The sequence below is a fragment of the Eschrichtius robustus genome, chromosome 1 (assembly GCF_028021215.1).
Source record: "Eschrichtius robustus isolate mEscRob2 chromosome 1, mEscRob2.pri, whole genome shotgun sequence".
NCBI classification, from domain to species: domain Eukaryota; kingdom Metazoa; phylum Chordata; class Mammalia; order Artiodactyla; family Eschrichtiidae; genus Eschrichtius; species Eschrichtius robustus.
The window spans coordinates 199205064-199224329 of NC_090824.1; the positions used below are offsets into that span (position 1 = coordinate 199205064).

Consider the following 19266-nt stretch of genomic DNA (forward strand, 5'->3'; position numbering starts at 1 on the left):
CTTTTTTTTTTCTTCAATTCAGGAAAATCCTCAGCCGTTATATTTTCAAACATTGCCACTCCACCATTCTGTACATCCCCCACTTCTGGAGCTCCTAGTAGACCCACATTCACAACATGCATGTTTTCTTTTTGTAGTAGTAGCATCGAAGACCACTGATCACAGATCACCATAACAAATGAATAATAATGAAAAAGTCTGAAACATTGTGAGAATTACCAAATGTGGCACAGAGACAGGAAGTGAGCAAATGCTTTTAGAAAAATGGCACCAATAGACTTGCTCACAAGGGTTGCCACAAACCTTCAGTTTGTAAAAAAAACACAGTATCTCTGAAGTGCAATAAAGTGAGGTGTGCCTGAATGTTTGGAATCCAGGCAGGAGATTAGCATGTGCCGTCAGAACACTCTCTCTGTTGGAGAGTCCAGGAATCAATACTGTTAAATATTCTTATGGTCATATTTGGTTAGGATAGAATATTTCCAATTCAGTTACATGCATTTTTGACCAAACCCTCTTTTGCCATTGTTTTTAGAGGGAGTATATGAAAAGCACTTGAACGTCTACCCTGGTAGGTTATAATTCATATTATCAAATTATCATTTATCATCTACTGTAATAGGCAGATGTGATATTGAATTACACTGGCTTAAAAATTATGTATGATATTTACACACACCTTCAAGGGGAGTCAATTTCAAAATAGAACATGTAGGCACTGACTATGTTTCTGCAAAAGTTACAGAAGCATGTTGCACTGGGGAAGCCTTATAGGACGGGAGTAAATGCAGGGGATGGGATGAGAGGCAGCTGGGAGCACAGCTCTGGGACCAAGATCAAGACTGGCTGGGTGGGAATCCCAGCTCCTCCCCTTCCTTCTTGTGCAGTCTTGGACTCTGTGCCTGGGTTTTGTCATCTGTAAGATGGAGAGAATAATAGAATCCCCTTTACAGAGTGGTGGTGTGGTCCAGAGACTCAATCTCAATCCAGTGTGTGCCTGGACATTTTCCGGCATCAATATGTACTCAGGGAAGACCAGCCATTGTCATCCCAACTGTAAAGTCTGCTGCACCAGCAGCTTTGGAGAGGGTAGTAGGCTTCAGATGTGTAGGATCTAGTGTGTTTGTTCAAAAGAATCAGGCTCGTCATGATGGTTAACTTTCTGTGTCAACATGACTGGGCCCTGGGCTGCCCAGATACTTAGTCAAACATTCTAGGTGTGTCTGTGAGGGTGTTTCCAGATGTGATCAACATTTGAATCAGTAACTAAGCAAAGCAGGTTGCCCTCCCCAGTGTGGGTGGGCCTCGTCCAATCAGTTGTAGACTTGAGTAGAACAAAAGACCGAGTAAGAGACAACTCCTCCTGCCTGACTGCCTTGAATTGAAGCATCAGTTCTTGGGTCTCAAGGATGGCAGCCTTTGGACGAGAACGTACACCATGGGCTCTGACAAGTTTGTGCACTTGTCGGGATCCGTAACTGCACAGGCCAGTTCCTCGTAACAGATCTATATGCATGTCCTACTGGGTCTGTTCCTCTGGAGAACACTGATCGACACACTCTTTCTCTTCTAGCTGGTTGGTGTGTGGTCAGGATGTGGTCTGCATTATCTTCGGTCTTGGGCTTTGACCATGCTGAGGTTAAAGGATGTTCACTTCAATATCTGTAGGCCAGACAAATCCTCTTGCAGACATGGAGTTCAACCCGATGACAAAGCGCTTGCTGGGTTTATGATCTGTTCTCTTCAGTCACCTAATTTCAGGCCTGAAGTGCAAGGCAGAGCTGGCCTGGATCCTTCGGGAGCCTGTTCTTCAGACGCCAGCCCTGCTTCTCACACACACTCTTCACCTTTCCCTGAATTCTTTCATCTTGGTTTCTGGAGACTGTGCGTCTGGGCCTTTTATCCTGTCCTACACTTATAAAATCGTAAAAGTAACATTTTGGGAACAGGAAGACTGTTCACTTTTGTTTCTGTCTCTTTCACTTTTATTTTACTTTGCACCAATGACTCTTAACCTTCTTGGACATAGCTCCTCAGAATCGGATGAAAACCGTGGCCCAAAACAATGTATATGCACATGTACACAGGCAAACACACATGGAGAGTTCACACCAAGTTTGACATAGACCTGCCCCAAGAATCCCCACATTAGCTGGATGTCAAAACACTTTCCCTGACAAATCCTCGTTCATTTGTGTATTTCCAAGGAAGCTGAAATCATTCTACTGCCATGTACTCCCCTGTCCCAATGGGTCATAAATAAGATGCTGAGATGTCTAGTTTAATCTGCGGAAAATATTTCATCACCAACTAAATACCAACTGAAGGAAGCCAGAAGGAGATTTTACGAAACTGAAAGTATATTTGTTCTCTCGCTTCTCAAGGAACTGTCTCACCGGCTGAGAGATCAATATGCTGAACTTAACACATCTCCATCACTGGATTCTCTCATTTTAAAGAGAAACTCAGACTCACTACAGCGCACCCACCAGAAACACGTGAAAGGCTTACTTCTGTGTCATTTCCTTATTTTCCTTCAGAAGGCAAATTTTAAAAAATATTTGATGTTCTTATGTCAATATTTTCTTCCAAATGGGTAGATTTTGACCCATTGCCAGGAATATCATTTTTCCTAGAAGCATAAAGTCATTTTATCTCAGATGTTTTCATCCAAATGTTTTATAGCAATACACATTTCTGGAGGAACTCATTATTTTGAAATACGGCTTGAACAAGGAGTTGATGGATGGTACATCCTTAATTTCATTTCTGTTGCTCTTTCATGCTATCTAGAGAGGAGACTCAGAAAACTGACACCATACTTGTGATAAATGCTGGTATAAAAAGTGGTGGGATACCATTCATCCTCTTGAATCAGATGTCCCGGGTCTGGAGATAGATAATCATAATTTATAAGAATCTCCGGACAATGTCCTTATCTGGACCATATTGACGTGGTCCCAGGTAGAATTATCTAGCAGGCAGCTTTCTTGCCGCCTCACAACACACATCTTTCTCTAGAGGAATTCTTCTTCCATCCCCCGAACCCAGAAATATCCAGCATCCTAATAACCTAAGCATGAGACTACGTCTGCTATAGCATCCGGTCCAGGCCCACAAGCCTTAGCAGAGCCGCATCCTTTAAATCTTTGCCTTTGTCTACTCAGTATTGGCATTGTCTACTCTGTCCTTTCCTGAAGGCCTGTTCTCTGTTCTTCGTGCTCAGGGTTAATCATAGTTCACTGGTCTTGGTTTGTCTCAAATAAAGTATCTGCATTTTAAAGCGAGACTTCCACGGCTGAACCTGGGAGGGGAGACCAGTATGGAGAATCGTGGGCCCCTAGCAGGAGCATCTTGGAAGAGGCTTTGAATACAAAAGAACCCACGTTACTCCACAGACAGAAAGAAGGAGACTCATAGGGCTCTTGGTGACATTTCTTCTTCAAGACCCGCCTTGCTGACCAAAGTTTTCTTACTCATAATTGGAAAGCAGCCAAAATATTCTTTTTAGCTGAAAAGTGAGCTGGGTGTGTGAAACATTTGGAAACAGTGATTAAAGCACACTCAGGGTCCAGCGTATAAGGATGAAGGTTCTCTTGGACGTGAAGGACCTGTCCTGGAGTGACGTACAATTGGCATCAACCCCCAGTGCCATAGCGGAGCATCTCATGTTTCCAGAATAAAAGTAGAATTGTTGTGTTCAATTTTGCCTAAGCTGAAAATGTTCCAACCAGAGATTCCTGGGGAGTGGGGAGAAAGACGGTCAGTGCTGGGAAGTTTCCATCTGTTCCTAATGCATTCCTCTCCTGATGTAACTCTTGTAACAGCTTTTTATGAAGACTATTTAAGAAGGAAGCTCTGTTAAAAATGGTCCCCGTGACGTCTTGTGGACGAAAGGACACAACCGTGGAATCATTAGTTTCTGTGTAACCAAAGGTACCACGACTCTGTGTATCTTATAGAGAGTTCTAGAAAAGTCTGTAGCGTCCTGTTACAATTCAAGAGGCTTTATATGGCATTAAAAAAAGTAGAGACCCTTAAGCCCTGCTTCTCCTATTCTTTCAGGTGAATCTCAAGAGTCTTCTGTTTCACTCTGCAAAAAAATAAAACCCCAAAACAAAAAACTTTATTTTCTGGGAACCTGCTAATAAAGATCGTTGCATCCGACAGGACAGCCATTTTGGTGGGAAATCTGTGAGTTTTCTGTTTCCTCAGTGTTTGTGAGGAAGGACTTTGTGGTGTTCCCAGGCAGGAAGTCACAATTTGCATTTTGGAAATAGAAACAAAACAAGGACAGGATTGGAGATGGGTCCAGGACTAGAGAACAAAACAAGACACACACACACACACACACACACACACACACACACAAAATGAGGGTAAGTCAGGCCAAATACTGGGCTTGGCTCATGCAGCGATTTATGACTATTGTTTGTTGCTTTGAAAATTGATGGCTAGGAGCCAAGGATGCCCCCACCGCCATCTCACGAATCCACTGGCACAGGCTTCACACTGCTGGTTGTTCTAAAGAGAGTGGAACAAGTAAGTGGTCTCCTCCTTGCTGCTTTGGAGACACTTTGCACATGTTTTTCCAATAAAACTTCACTATGTAACTTGCTGGGTCGATAGCAGAGCAGAAAAAACATTTCACTTGGCAAACCAAATGGCCAAGACTCCAGATTGCCTCAGAGGCGAAGTGAAGTGAGGGTTCGTTCTAATTAGACTACTTGTACTCTCTAAACACTTTACTTGTTTTCCTTAATTTGCTGAAGTTCTCCCCCTCGTCCCCTTGTGTTTCTCTGTATTCTTCCATTCACCATTGGAATGTATTTCCAATGAAAATAAATTGCATGTTTGCAGGTGTGAAGATAAGGAAAGAAGCTTCAGTGTGGTACGTTGCAGGTAACCATTCCTGACTCAGGTGGAAAAGTTACAGATGCTTTTCATAAACAGGGTGCAGAACACGTGCCCGCACACTTCCTGGTATTTCCGCCTATGGTATGGTCATAGCAGCACCCTCTCTCTCTGAGGCTGTACGAGGAAATCAAGGTGACCCCTGGCCTAGGGGGCTTGTCCTGGCTGTGCAGAGCCCTAGGTGTCCCCTTGAGAGAGGACATTGCTCAGTGCACACTGTTGAGCTCTCTGTCTTCACCTGTGTTGTAGATACAGATAGACACACACATTAAATCTTTTACACTTCCATACATGCGTTTAAATGTAAAATGCATGTATATATGGGGTTCAGTCCTTCACACTCTTGTGCAAGCTGTGTGACTACGTGGCTGAGTGCCGATGGGGCCCGTGTACACACACGTGTCCACTCAGAGTAGACACGACGCTCTTCACTGCTCTACACTTCACGTACGGGCGCGGGATAACACTGCAGACTTTCAGAACACTCTAAGACCCCATAGAACTTTTTTAGAAAACAGCACTCTCAACCTCACTTCCTTTGCTTTCTAGAGCAGCAAAGAAACAAAAAGTCACTCTGACTCGACTCGATCAGCCCCAGCAAGAACTTGGCCTTCACAGCTGTGCAGATGAGCAAGGGACACGATGCCACGTGGGGCGGGGCGGTGCAGGAACAAAGGTGCGGGTCCGGGAGCAGCAAGAGATGGGGGTGTTCACGTGGGTTTCCAGGTGGGTATTTTTTCAAACATGTAGGAGGAGATTAAGAACAGGGTTAGGACTTCTTGGTGGCGCTTCCCACGCCTTCCACCGATATTACTAATGCTGAGTCGTCACGAGGAGGGCACCTGGGGACCGAGAGTGAAGGAGCAGCTTTGTGTGGCTCTGTGTCTTGGTGCCTTCCTCCATGAGAAAGGCCAGGGTCACCAGGGTGTGTGACAAGGTGACCCTGTGCCCTCCAGCCCGCCGGTTTCCTGGGGGCCAGCGTTGTGCCTTATCCATCTTTGTGCCCCGACGTCATGTCCCTGAACCTTGGATGCGCACGGGAATGACCACTGAGGACCGGCGTGTGCCTCTGCTTCTCAGAGGGCCCCCCACCTTACATGAGATGGGAGGTCAGCACAGGGGGGCCCTGTCTGCACACGGTCTGTAGAGCAGCGCGGTGCTGTAGGTCTCAGGGCTCCCTCAGAGAGGCCAGTGAGATTGCTCTCCACCAGCACATACCAAAGAGTCTTCTTAGAAGGAGCCATGGTGGAAACAGGGCAAGGGGTGCGAGTCTGTCACGACCTGCTGCATTCCTCCCCCTTCCACGATGATCGCCTTTGACCTTCGGCAACTGCCCTGGCCCCCTTTCATCCTTGAGACCAATCCAGGGTCTTAGAACCTGAAACCCGACTAGAGCCATCACAGGAAAACTTCACCCTCAGATTTTTGCCATTTTGGCTCAATTTGGGATACACCAGGACTGTTTCCTGTTGAAAATATTACCTCAGGAGGGAAGATAAGAGAACCTGTTCATGATAGCTTGTCTCACTTTGTCCAGCACAAAATAGATCGAGGGAGCATAGGTGATGGGGTGCGGGGCAAATCCATCGGGGTTCTTGGCGGAAGGGAGGGAAGAGAGAGATGAGGCTGGAGAAGAGGAAGGTTGGGACTCTGGGGCTTGGATGGGAAGCCGGCGGCAGTGGGAGCTGCAGGCGGACCCCGGGGAGGGCAGGGCTGGGTGGGCAAAGGAGGCTGTGAACTTGGCCCCTCCAGTGTGGCCCGGAGGGGCTGGCACAGGCCAAGTCCGGCTCAGTCCCATGCCCTTGAAGACCACACACCGAGTATGGTCCACAGGAAAAAAGGTGGTGTGCAGGCCCGCTGTCAGTACAAGGAGGAGAGCACTCCTGGAGAACAGGAGGGTTTATTTCATTAGCTACCTTTTAACTTTTTCCTAATTCTAGAAGTCCTAATTTAATGTAAAATAAATGAAAAGTGGAAAAAAGAAAAGGGATATGTACCTGTTCAAAGAAAAAAGAAAAAAAACCCACCAGTGACAGTTGGCTACAGTTCTTTCACACATTAAGTCATTTAACAAAATTTTCACAGAGCGCTAATATGTGGAAGGCTCTGTACTAGGACCTGGGGATGCAATAATAAACACCCCTGTGGTCTCAGCCTTCAGTAACAAAAGTGATCACGCACGTGCTGGGCATTCTGCCTTGGTAGTGCGTTTTACATTTAGTTATATAGCATCAATTTTCTTACATCAGTACATTTTCTTCTAGAACGTGTTTGATAACGGCCCTATTATTATTTCATTTAATAGACTTAAAATTATTCATTAACCAGACTTATAGCTAGACAGCTAGGGTTTTTTATTCTTCTTTTTTTTACTTCTCCCTTTTTATTTTGACAATATAATGTTAAAATAAACATTCTTGAATGTACATTTTATATTTCTATTATTTTTGTTGTTGTTGGTTTGATACTAGAATTGGTCATTCTTTTTTTTTTAGTTGACGTATACTTGACTTACAATATTATATTAACTTCAGGTGTAAAACATAGCAATTTTTAATAGATTATGCGCTATACGAAGTTATTACACAAAATTGGTCATTCTAAGGGCTTTTTAGATGTGTAATAAAAGATTATTTATCCAAACTGTTCAGACATGACTGTTTGTGAATTAGTGATATTTCTAGAATTTAAGCATCTTATTCCAAATAGCACACTTACTGAAAAATAAAATAAAAATGTTATTCTGACAAACATCTTCTGAATGCCTACTCTTTCTTTCCCTTTTACTTATGTATTAAGGGACCAGATGTATATTATATGTTGTGTCACGCTTTCTAACAGCTGTTATCCTCTTAAGGCATTCAGTTAGGAATGCATTTCCTATCAAGTAGTAGAGAACCAGGTTTATGTTACCTTAGACATATGAGGCTTAGTTTTTCTTATACAACCAGGAGACTGGGGCTGCTGAGGGCTCTCTGTCCAGGCTAAAGTCACTGTAATCTTCTTTACCTTCTCTCACAGTCACAAAATGGCTGCCTAGCTCCAGGCTTCACATCCTCACTCCAGATGGAAGAAGCAAAGAAGTTGGCAACCTCTTTTTCTTTTTTTTTTAACATCCTATACCTAAACTTTATGTATTTTTAAACAGGTTTATTAAAGTATAATGGATACACAAAAAATTGCATGTATTTAATGTGTGCAGTTTGCTGGGTTTGGACATATGGAAATACCCATGATGCCGTCACCACAGTCAAGGCAATAGACATCTCCAGCACCTCCCAGAGTTTCCTTGGGTCCTTTTGTTTTTGTTTTGTTTTGTGCTAAGAGCACTTAACATGAGATCTACTATCTTAACAAATTTTTTGAAGCACACAACATGGTATTGTTAACTGCAGAAACCATGTTGTGCCACAGATGTCTGAACTCATTCATCCAGCACACCCACAAAGAGTAAACCTCCAGTAACTGACCCTAAAGAAATGGAAATCTTTGAACTACCTGACAAAGACTGATATGCAAACCTCTTCTTACAGCTCCTTGTACAGATTTCACATCACATGGGCACCCGTATCCATAGGGGATGAAAGTGAGTATTGAGCTTTTTCAGTTTTAGGGTTAAAATGAATAAGAGAGAAGAGGGTCACAAAGAGGGGGTGGGGCAGCCAGCCCACAGCACCCACTGTACACACACCCTGGCTGCTGTGTATATGTCTTCTTTTGTGGACTTCTTACTCATTTCCTTTACCCTTTATTCTCTCTCTCTCTCTGTGCGTGTGTGTGATGTATGGAAATTTTGTTTTATATCCATTGGTCTTTTCTCCTTATGGTTTCTACTTCTTTTTTTTTTTTTTAATTGAAATATAGTTGATTTACAAGGTCGTGTTACTTACTGCTGTACGGCAAAGTGATTCAGTTATACACACACATACATATATAGATATATATACATTCTTTTTCATATTCTTTTCCACTATGGTTTATCACAGGATATTGAATATAGTTTCCTGTGCTGTACAGTAGGACCTTGTTGTCTATCCATCCTCTATATAATAGTTTGCATCTGCTAATCCCAAACTCCCAGTCCTTCTCTCCCCAACCCCGCCTTGGCAACCACAAGTCTGCTCTATGTCTGTGAGTCTGTTTCTGCTTTGTAGATAAGTTCATTTGTGTCATATTTTAGATTCCACATATAAGTGATATCATATGGTATTTGTCTTTCTTTTTCTGACTTACTTCATTTAGTATGATCATCTCTAGTGGCATCCATGTTGTTGCAAATGGCAGTATTTCGTTCTTTTTTATGGCTGAGTAGTATTCCATTGTATATATGTACCACATCTTCTTTATCCATTCATCTGTCGATGGACATTTAGGTTGTTTCCAGGACCTGGCTATTGTAAACAGTGCTGCTGTGAACATCGGGGTTCATGTATTTTTTTTGAAATATAATTTTGTCTGGATATATTCCCAGGAGTGGGATTGCTGGATCATATGGTAGTTCCATTTGTAGTTTTCTGAGTAACCTCCGTACTGTTCTCCATAGTGGCTGCACCAACTTACATTCCCACCAACAGTGCAGGAGGGTTCCCTTTTCTCCACTCCCCCTCCAGCATTTGTTATTTGTAGACTTTTTAGGTTTCTACTTCTTGTGGTCATGCTTAGGAATCCTTCCCTTCTCAAAAAACAACTATATAAACAGTCAGTTACATTTTCTTCTTTTATAATTTTATGTTAAATACTTTTTAATCCATTTGGAATTTCTTTTGGTATGAGCCTTGAGGTCAATCTCTTAACCTGTATAATTATCCTTGTACAACCTAGTAATAATCTATGTGTCCCTTACTAAATGGACATATTACTCTTATCATATACTATTGAATTTGGGGGTCTGTTTCTAGACATTCTCTTCTCGGTCCACTGGTTTCTTTATCCACCCTGGCGCTGAGGCACATATGTTTAATTACTATAGCTTTATAATCTATTATATTGCCTGGCACTACAAGGAGGCTCATTTGTCTTCTGAAATTCTTTATTGGATTTTCTCATCTGTTTAGTGTTTCTCAGGTTTGAATTATGGTCAGTTTAGTTAAGTCCCCCCTGAGGAGCCTGGGAACCTTGGAAAGTGGTCTGCTCCCATGGCTTTGGACGCTGTAGGCTAAGGAACCATTCTTGGATGCTTCTTTAACTGAACGTTTTTACAAAGTTGACCTTTGAGATGAAATCGATGGACTGATTCCACAGAAGGTTAACCTGGAGACTCATGAAAGCATCTAGAAGGTGTCGATGGGTAGTTTCAGTCATCAACACATACTGAAGTTTCTCCAGAAGAAGATTCACTCATTCATTCATTCATTCATTTTTCTCCTAAACGTTCTAAGATGCCTGACTTCACAGGCTCGCAGAGAGCACGACCAGCACACCGCAGATGCTGGGGGACACGGACTGAGGTCAGCAGTGGTCGGTACTTTCCCCCGTGGATTCTTTGGTTTTAAGTGAGTCTATTTTTAGTACAGGGCGAAGGGTATTTATAGCCCTGGTTTTTCAAAGATCAGACACCCCGTGCCAGATGTTCTGTTCAGACAGTATGGAAGCCACCAGATGAGGTGCCGTACACGCCCCCCGAGGCCGGGCGATTTTCCTCCAACGACATATGCCTGGTGGCTTCTCTGCTCATTCCATCATCGTGAGCCATGTGTCAAACTCCCGGGCTTGACCCATGTACAGAGATAATTCACATGATCCCCAGCTTGTTTTTGACTCCTTTTTTAATTTTTTTAATGCAATAAAACTTTACAGTACAACCAGCATGACTCAATGTTGTTTTTGGATTTCAAAATATTGAGGTTAGACGTGCTAATGATTTGCTCCGGAGCTACTTTTACAAGGCGAGCCAGGGCTCCGTGCTGCCAGCACATCTGAGAAAGGCCTGCAACGCGCTCCCAGAGATGCCCTTTCCACCCCGTGCAGCCGTGCCTGCAGCTCCAGAACCAGAGCCCATGGCTGATGGACTTAGGAGTCACCCATGATGCAGTGGTCACCACCTCCAGATCATAAACACAAATAAAGCACGATTCCGCGTCATCTTGTTCTGTCATTGCCATCCTGTGGGAAGCAATGGAGAATGCATCTTTTTAGTAAAAGCAGCTGGACGGGACACAGTTCTCCACAAATCCTTAAATATCTTTCTCATTCTCTTCACACACGAGCTATCTCATTCAATCTCCAGCTCCTTCTTTTATTATCTCATTTACCCTAATGGCAGGCAAGGTCAAAGAGACTGACCTTGGTTGCTAGAAAATAATCTCCTTGTTTTGACAAGAAAAGTCCTGGCTTCTCTGCGAGTTTTATTTTCTACAAACATTGTAGCATTTATCTTCCAGAGAAAGACTATTACAGATGCCCAGAGTTCACCTTATCTCTTAAGTAAAACGTTTTACTTATGGAGAAAGTCCTGTGGCATGTCTGGACCCTGCCACTGAATTCTCCTTTCTTCCTTTCTTTTTTTTAAACGTAAAGAGGGAGGACTTTGTTTCATACCCATAAGAGTATTAACTCAACTTGCTAACCAGTTGGCCTAAGGCAGGATAGGTCACATCAACACTAATGAAAGGTACTTGTCTGAAACTCTCAGCAAAAACAAAAAAAAAGCAAAAATCCTTCACCAACATGAGGCTTCTGTCTGCCTTTTCATTTGAAAACTCTAATTTATACAGCCATCCCTCCGTATCCATGCGGGGTTGGTTCTAGGACCCCTGCAGATACCAAAATCCATGGATGCTCAAGTCCCTTGTATAAAATGGTGTATTATTTGCATATAAACTAAGCACATCTTCCCATACACTTTAAACCATCTCTAGATTACTTATAATACCTAATACAACGCAAATGCTATTTAAATAGTTGTAAATACAATGTAAATGCTATGAAATAGTTGCCAGCAAGAGGCAAGTTCAAGTTTTGCTTTTTGGAACTTTCTGGATTATTTTGATTGACCATGGATACTAAACCATGATGAGGAGGGCTGACTGTCCTTGATCAGATTTGACCCTCTTTGGAGCTCAGCCTTGGGGAGATGGGAGGGTAGGTAAGTGTGGTGGTCTTAGAATCATGCCGTTTGAATGAATACCTCCCGGTGACTAATGTGGAATGTCTGGCATTTAAAAAAAAGGAGTTGAGTTACAAGTATCCCTGAAATCTTTTCTTTAATTGAAAATTTAAAAAGCCCAGGACTCACACAACCCCTCCTAGTCTGATTCAGAATATCCACAAGGTCCCAGCTAACCTCAACTTCAGGTAGCAAGCTCTGACCCCTTGACCAGGGAATCGAACACTTTAAACAGGGCTCTGCATCCTATCCCAGCCCCGACTGTCTGAGTTCTCTCCTTCTGACTCCCCTCCATCTCCCTGGAAGAGAGAGCTGGTAAAGGAAATAAGGTCTGTGATATGCCAGAACCTGACTCTAAGCCCATTACAGTCAGCGTCTGAGGAAGGAAATGAGGGTCTTTGACAGGGTCGCTAATGGAATGTGTATTAAATGGGGTGTCTCGGAACAAGACTTCCCCGAGTGACAGGGGTGGGCATCTTGTCTTTATGGTTTCCAAATCCTCACCTTGAAAGCGCAGTCACTTTTGTCTCCCTGGAATACTTAAAGATATTTGTGAACAAATTAAGACCCGCCTCTTTAAAACTCTTGCTGGATCTTAGTGTGCTGATATTAGTCTATTTCTTTGGGAGAGAAGCAAATATTTGCTTGTTGAAATGTCTGATCTGGAGAGATTTGGATTTCAGTTTATTACCCAATGACTTTTTTTTTGGCTATATATACTTTTCCAGAGAAAACAATATTACTCTTGGTTACCGCACCAGATGTTGGGTTCAGAAATTATGGCCAGTATGTAACACATACATATGGCCAATATGTATGTCCTCCTCTGTGTGTGTGTGTGTGTGTGTGTTGTGTACACACTATTTAGGTCACAGATGGTTTTGTCCAATATCCAGAAATCCAATCGCACTGTCAATGCAATGATAGAACAGAACTCATATGTTCCCCCAGAGCATAAGTCCGCATAGTGACCGTTATTAACAAAAGATGTTGACCCCTCCTGAGTGTTTCCATTTACGCCAGCATTTTAGATGGCCTGGGAGTGCCTATTCCTATTCTGGTACTAAAGTCCCTGTGTCTGAGAGCCTGCCCAGCGGATCTGAGCCTGAGTTAGAGCATGAGTTTTCAGTCTATGAAAAAGAAGTGAGACATGCAGGCTCTTGGGCTGGCAACCTTACAGACCAGGCTGGAGACAGCATCGCCTCACCGCCCTTCCCGTCCTGCCTCTGCAGGCCGCTCCCTGGAGCCGCGATGCTATCGGCGTTCTCGGTGGCGTCTGAGTGATGGATGATTCATGAGCTGTAAATACAACGATCGCTGACAAAAAACAGTGGGCCGCAGAAGTCGGGGGGTTGAGGGAAGGGAGGGTAAAGGGGGCTCATTTTATCTCTAAAAATATCCCTCCATAAAAATGTCAAAAGAGGTTCCTTTCTAAATGTCCGTATGAGTGCTTTTCCGGGACAATGCATTTTTTACTCTAAGCAAGTTTTGCAGAGAATTTTGAGGCAGGAAGGGGAATTTAGGTCTTTTTGTTGTCATTGCTCGAGGTTTCCAAAGCAGAATCAGCTTTCTCTGGTAGCTCAGGAGCTGGTGTGTGAAAGAGCGTACACGTACAATTCCGACGGTGGGGTCAGAGAGTGTGTTAAGAGGAGGGAAAGAAAGTTTGCTTTGAAGAGGTTCATTGTCGGGCTCCGCTGTTGCTGGCCTGGGCAGCGTGGGGTCTGTCCCAGCAGAGCGCTGCTCACTCTAATCATACCGAAGCCCGCTTTGCTGCCACTGGTGTCCCGCTGAAACCCAACCCGGTGATACGTCACTGCAGACTCGAGAGATTACATTAGTCTTTCAGTATGCACTTTAGTTCACGGAACCACTGCTGTACAAGTCCTTGCATTAGGAACAGGTTGTAAATAATCTGCTGCTGAGCATTGACGCTCCTGTAATTTCTCCCCAAGCCACAGCCTCTCTGCTTAGCAAGGCGAGACATGAGGTCACCCAAGGTTTGGTTTCAGATGACCACTCCAGGTGACTTCATATACACCAGCCCAAATTCCACGCCTTCTCCAGACTCGTGGACACGGTCAGCTCTTTGTGATGTGAGCAAGCCAGTTTTTCCCTCCTTTCCTCCTGGAGCAGCTCTAAACCTTTATAGCCATTCCAGCAATCGCATCCCTCATCCCATAACCAGAGAGGCCAGGGCAGAGCCCGTGCACGTGACGGACCACGGGACAGCTCCTTTCCGATGCAGACACGGTTGGGAACACAATGCTGACGTGCCCGCATCCAGGCGGACCGTGTCACTCCCCGAGGAGTACTGCCGAGAACGGAACGGAGCCCGGAGACGGGATGCTCGCATGACTTTTGACTGAAAGGAGGGGCCATCTGCTTCCTCTGCAGCAGCAGACAGGCTAATGACCCCCCAAGGGAATTTCAGATTCCCTTTCAGGATGGAAAAACCAAAGCATCACTTGAGCTCATCTATGTTGTCTTTTAATCATCTGCCAGATCAATAAACTACTTCTTGAGACTGGATTTTTCAAGACAGTGTCTGGTATAGATTCTCCACCTGGTATGAAGTATGTTGGCTGAAACAGGTCCAGACTTAGAGCAGGCTTTCCAGGCCAGCTGGCGGAGGTGCTGGGCCAGGCTTTCAACTCGCTTCTGCCCCGGAGGCGGAGGCTGTGGGTGAGAGGCCTCGAGGGCGTGGCCCCGAGTGTGCCCACACACAACGGGGAGCAGCCAAGGGCAGCAAGGATGCTTAGGGAGCGGGGTGGGCCTCCGGGAAGGGCGCTCCCCTCGGGAAGGTAGGGGTGGAGTCAGGCTCAGTCACCTTCTTGCACACGGCAACTACACTCCTCACACTTACGTCGCCCTTCTCCTGAGAAACACACGGGCTACAGGCCGTGCACCAGAACCCCTCAGGCGGAATGTTCTAATCCACAAAATGGGGCTGTTGACACCTGTCTCGTAGGATGGGTGCGTGAATCGAGTGATACTATGAGAGCACAAGCCTTCATTTTGGGATGTGGAAGATGGCACAGCAAACAGGAAACTCTCAGCCTCGCAAGCCTTTCTGAAAAAGCCACCTGAAGGGCTGGTGCTCAGCCAGGCTGCGTGGAGGGAAATCTCGCCCCATCCACTCACCTTAGAATACCCTTCCCAATTTCTAAACCCCCAGGCTCCTTCGCTGGCCCTGAGCACTGGCTGGAATTCCATTTTCTTAATCAGCACCTTAATTAATTCTCCGTTCTCTATGATGGTGACAGCCAGGATGGTCCTTTAGTGGAGACAAATACTGCAAAAGTTACAGTGTTCCCTGAAAATCCAACATATAAACATGACTAAACCATAAAATAAGCATCGCTAAGACCAGTCGGGCTCTTATTTTCTCAAGGGAAAGATTTTGATATTAGCTTTGTAATTTTTCACACCCATTCTTTTTGAGACTCTTACAGTGTCCCCACTGCGTTGATCCCCAGAGGACGCTCTTAGTCTGTTTCTACTGACAACCCAGCTCTGATTTTCTCAGTCACCACAACTTGGCTCTCTCAGCTCACCTGCCAATGAGCTATTAATTCCTAGAGACAGAAACATGAGGGGAGACACCTTTAAAAGGTGAGGAGAGAACAGTGCACAAAAGCCATCATGGTGAATGCTGCTTTGGTTGCAAAAACCAGAAATCAGAAATTTCAGAACAGAGAGGTCCTACATGCTCAGCACGTACAGGTGACAAAAGTGAGTTCCGTCGGTGTGTCAGGATGTGGTGGGCAGACCACTGGGCTTGGGTCCAAAGACACAGGTGGTCTTATTTTTTTTAGGTGCACACCAAGCATTTGGGATGAAATGATGGGATGTCTGTGAAATTACTTCAGCAAAACAAAAATAGACAAAGCACACCAGAAAAATACTAACAATAATTAAAGCTAGGGGATGGACACAGAGAGTATGATCTATTCTCTCTGCTCTTCTTATGTTTGAAAATTTTAATCATTAACAAAAAACCCCAGTGCTTGGATTCCCACTTTGATGTTGACATCCGTTGGCTAAGTCACGCCAGCCAGTCATTCGACCTCTGGGCTTCCTTAGTTGTAAAATCAGGAATTAACTCTCATCACTGCTTTGAGGAATAAAGGAGTAACGCATAAAAATCCTCTGTCACGCTAAGGCGCTGCACGATCGTCAGTTGTCACTGATTAAAGTAGAAGGGAAACCAATCAGAGGCCGGATGACACTGCCGAGAAGAGGCTGCACTTCCCCTAAGCCAGCTCCACCCACTAATGCTCCTAACAACTCCTCCCAGATGCTCTTCTAACTGGAACACGGTGCAGGCCTCCAGAGGCAGGTTTGGACCTTTCCTGGGGGTGTGGTGACCTGGAGTTTATTCCTGGATCCATTCAGTGGCGTAACTGGGGCGGGAGAAAGGGCTGGGGGGAGAGCTTGCTTGCAGCTGGCTGGCAGCACGACGGAGGTGTTCTCTTATTTCACTGTTGATTTCAGGGCATCTGTTGCTCGCCGCTTGCTCCCTTCATTTCTGCATGGACCACAAAACTCGAGAAGCAGAGTGGCGTCAGAAGTTCCTTGTCACCTCCTCTCTGGGTGACTGAAGCTGATGCAGGGTGATGCCAGCACCCTGGACCAGAGCATTCCCGGCCTCGGGTGCACTCGGCCTGACTGCGCTGGGAAGTGAGAGAGGACGTGAGGTCTCACTCACTGCCTGTTCACCTTGGGCAGGTGAGGCTAGAAATCCTAATCCATAAAATGAACTATTAGTATCTGTCGCCTAGGATGTTTGCGTGAATCAAGTGAGGTCATGACAGTACATCACGTTGTTTATGATGCGGTGGGTGTCAGAGCACATGGACAAGTCTCAGCCTTGGAAACCTTTCTGAAAGCTGATGCTTCCACCAAGTCGTGAGGGGGGGAAACGTCCCCCACCTGCTCTCCCAACAGCACCCCGTCCCCGTCAAATCCAGCTGTTCACCTGACTTTATCCCTTTCTCGCCGTTCCGACCCCCCTCCCCTCTGCCCTCCCTCCTATCAAAAGCTGCTCTTTACCAGCTGCCCGATTGAAATAAGTCTACAGGCTTCATTTTCCCTTTTCCTGGGGACACTTTGATTTTACTGGGACCACAAATTAAGCCCCCAAAGGGGTGACGTTTCAAACCTATGGGACATGCTGGGGGGAGGAGGATTGGCATGCCGCCCAGGGCAGGGCACACGGCGTGAGTTGGGACACGTTCGCTGAAGACCAGATGCTGGACACACAGGCGGCCCCAGACACAAGCTGGGTTCACTCTGGACGCACTTTGCGTCTTACTTGCCTGTCCGGATCCTTGCTCAGCCCCGAAGTGATGTCCATTCTGGGTTAATCACTTCATCTTTAAAGGCCCAAGGTAGAAGGGATTTTTATTGATGAACCGTCACTACAGCTACAGATAGACCCTCACAGAGGCTGCCACTAAGTGACTTTTCTAATTAATTAGAAAATAATCAGAAATAAGTCGACTCAATATTTGGGTTCCTGTGACTTTCTCTCATGGGAGTCTTCCCAGGCTGGCATTTGAGAGACAGATGCCCTTTGTGACAGGCCCCCTTTGCTGACCTATTTGGGGTTGTATATTTGGAATCCAGGGTTCCCACCTACGTCAATGGAAATCTTGTGGGCAGATGGAGGGCGGGTGCGCTGCACACCTACACCGGGCAGAAGTCTCCAAACAACAGTGCGGAGCCAAGAGCTTTGCTCCGAGAGAAGGATTTTATTGTCCGAGACCTTGGAATTCTACTCTTCAGTTTAGTGAGAGTGGCTAGATCTTTCTTACTCTATTTTTATACGGACAGTAAATTTGTTTAAAAATATAAAAACTTGAAACGTAAATACTTATATCTCAAAGACATTTATGTCACAATTCCTAGGCCTCTGGAAGGACAGGCAAATGCTGGCGGAAGGGTTCCCCCTGCCCAATGCATCACGGGGCCTGGAGGATTGATCCGCAAGGGTGTGAAGAAGGAGGAGGCGGTAACCCCTTTGCCCTGCACCTGAGACTCACCTGCGTTTTGAGTAGAGAGTCTCTGAGACTTACACATGCATGTAAATATAGAAAACACACTTCTGAGGAGGCGACCTGTCACCACTGATCAGGTTTTCGCTGTTGCTTCCTTTGCGTTTTTCCCACCTCAGGTCTGGTCTCCATCGTGGGCTGGAATGGGACAGGTGGATGGCTTTCCAGGGAGCCCTGATGTCTGAGATAAGAGGAGAGCACTTCAGCTGGACTTTTCTTAGCTTCCGGTACAGTGTCCTTATTTGCTTTTATTTTTAACCGATGTATCCTTTATTTAAAACATTTTTTATTAAATGCATGCAATTTCTTTGTGCCTCCGTTTCCCCTGACTTGGGTGAAGTGAAATGTCCCTCGTCTTTGGCCTCCCAGCTTCAGGTAAATGGGCTTTTTCCTGGACACGCAGGGCAAAATAAAGTGGAAAATACTTATTTCTGGGCAAATATGTTGGAGGAGACACTCCATCGAATGTACCCTGTATTTTGGGAGCACGTGTCCTCTTCGTCTTCTTTAATGGGGGGCTCGCTGCCTCCCGTTGTGGTTTCAGGGGCTCCTGACAAATGGCAGATTTAAATCCCACGTTATTACCGGCACTAGAGGTGGGGTATCTGCGAGAGGGTTTTGTGCTCCAGTGCGATGATTTGTTTGGGAAAGATGACCTGAGATCTCCTCCCGTGAACATCCGTGGGATTCTACCTGAACCTCTTGTTGCACTGAGCATGCTCTACCCCGTGATGGTGTAACTGACTATGGATGTCTTCCCTCCTCCTAGATTATAAGCTTCTGAAAGTAAGAGTCACATCAGGCTAACCTCTGCTTTTTCCTCCAGCACATTTCTCAGTTCTTGTCTTACAGTTTAGTCTAAAGAAGTGCTTTTTGCCAGAAAGAGCAGACAATTGTTGTGGGTTTTTAAGGTCAAATTGTTTTATATCTATATTAAAAAAAAAAACACACACACACACACAACTCTGCAGATATCGTTGTGGGATTCTTTGGCTACCTATGATACTTTTTTGTCTTCAGAAGCTAAATAATACAATATATAGAGAGATACAGAAATGGAAAAAATTAGAAATTGCTGCAGTCAGGATTTGAATATATTCACTGAAAGGACAGATGAGAAAAGCAGAAGAGAAAAATGGTTTTGGAACAGTTGGTCTACCAGTAATGAGGGAAGCAGACTTCATACGCTAT

General features: G+C 45.0%; 1 long non-coding RNA gene across 1 annotated transcript; it reads left to right on the forward strand.

Annotated features, from left to right (window-relative positions):
• Positions 1–16285: 16285 nt before the first annotated feature.
• LOC137761951 (uncharacterized) lies at positions 16286–18382 on the forward strand. Its single transcript, XR_011073473.1, has 3 exons — positions 16286–16358; positions 16514–16747; positions 18195–18382. It is a non-coding gene; the product is annotated as an uncharacterized lncRNA (long non-coding RNA).
• Positions 18383–19266: the final 884 nt, after the last annotated feature.